Raw genomic sequence first — 472 nt, forward strand, 5'->3', positions numbered from 1 at the left:
AACCACGTGTCAACTCTGCTTCTATGATTTTGGCTTCTGTTGATTCCACAAATAAGGGAGATCGTTCACTATTTGTCTTTCTCTAACTTATGTCACTTAGCATAATGCTCTCAAGGTTTATCTATTTTGTCACAAATGGCAGGATTTCCTTCTTTTTATGGCTGAAATATAATGTATATTAGTATATTATATATTAATGTCATTTATGTAGATATACATAATATACATACATAATGTTTCTATATCTATATAGGTGTATATAGATGTACAAATGCTTGTGTTCAACATTCTGCAAGAAATTTTCCCTTAAGGCATTACCTGACCCCTGTGCCTGTTCAGGGTTAGAGGCAAAGAAACCAAGCAAAATGCAGCTGCTAAAATTATACAAAGCTAAACAGAGTCATAATATCACAGAGTGCTGAGAAGGCAAAAATAGGAATTCAGGAATCTCCAAAGTACCCTAGTAAACAAC

This window comes from Crocuta crocuta, unplaced genomic scaffold (assembly GCF_008692635.1).
Source record: "Crocuta crocuta isolate KB4526 unplaced genomic scaffold, BGI_CrCroc_1.0 scaffold949, whole genome shotgun sequence".
In the NCBI taxonomy this organism is placed as follows: domain Eukaryota; kingdom Metazoa; phylum Chordata; class Mammalia; order Carnivora; family Hyaenidae; genus Crocuta; species Crocuta crocuta.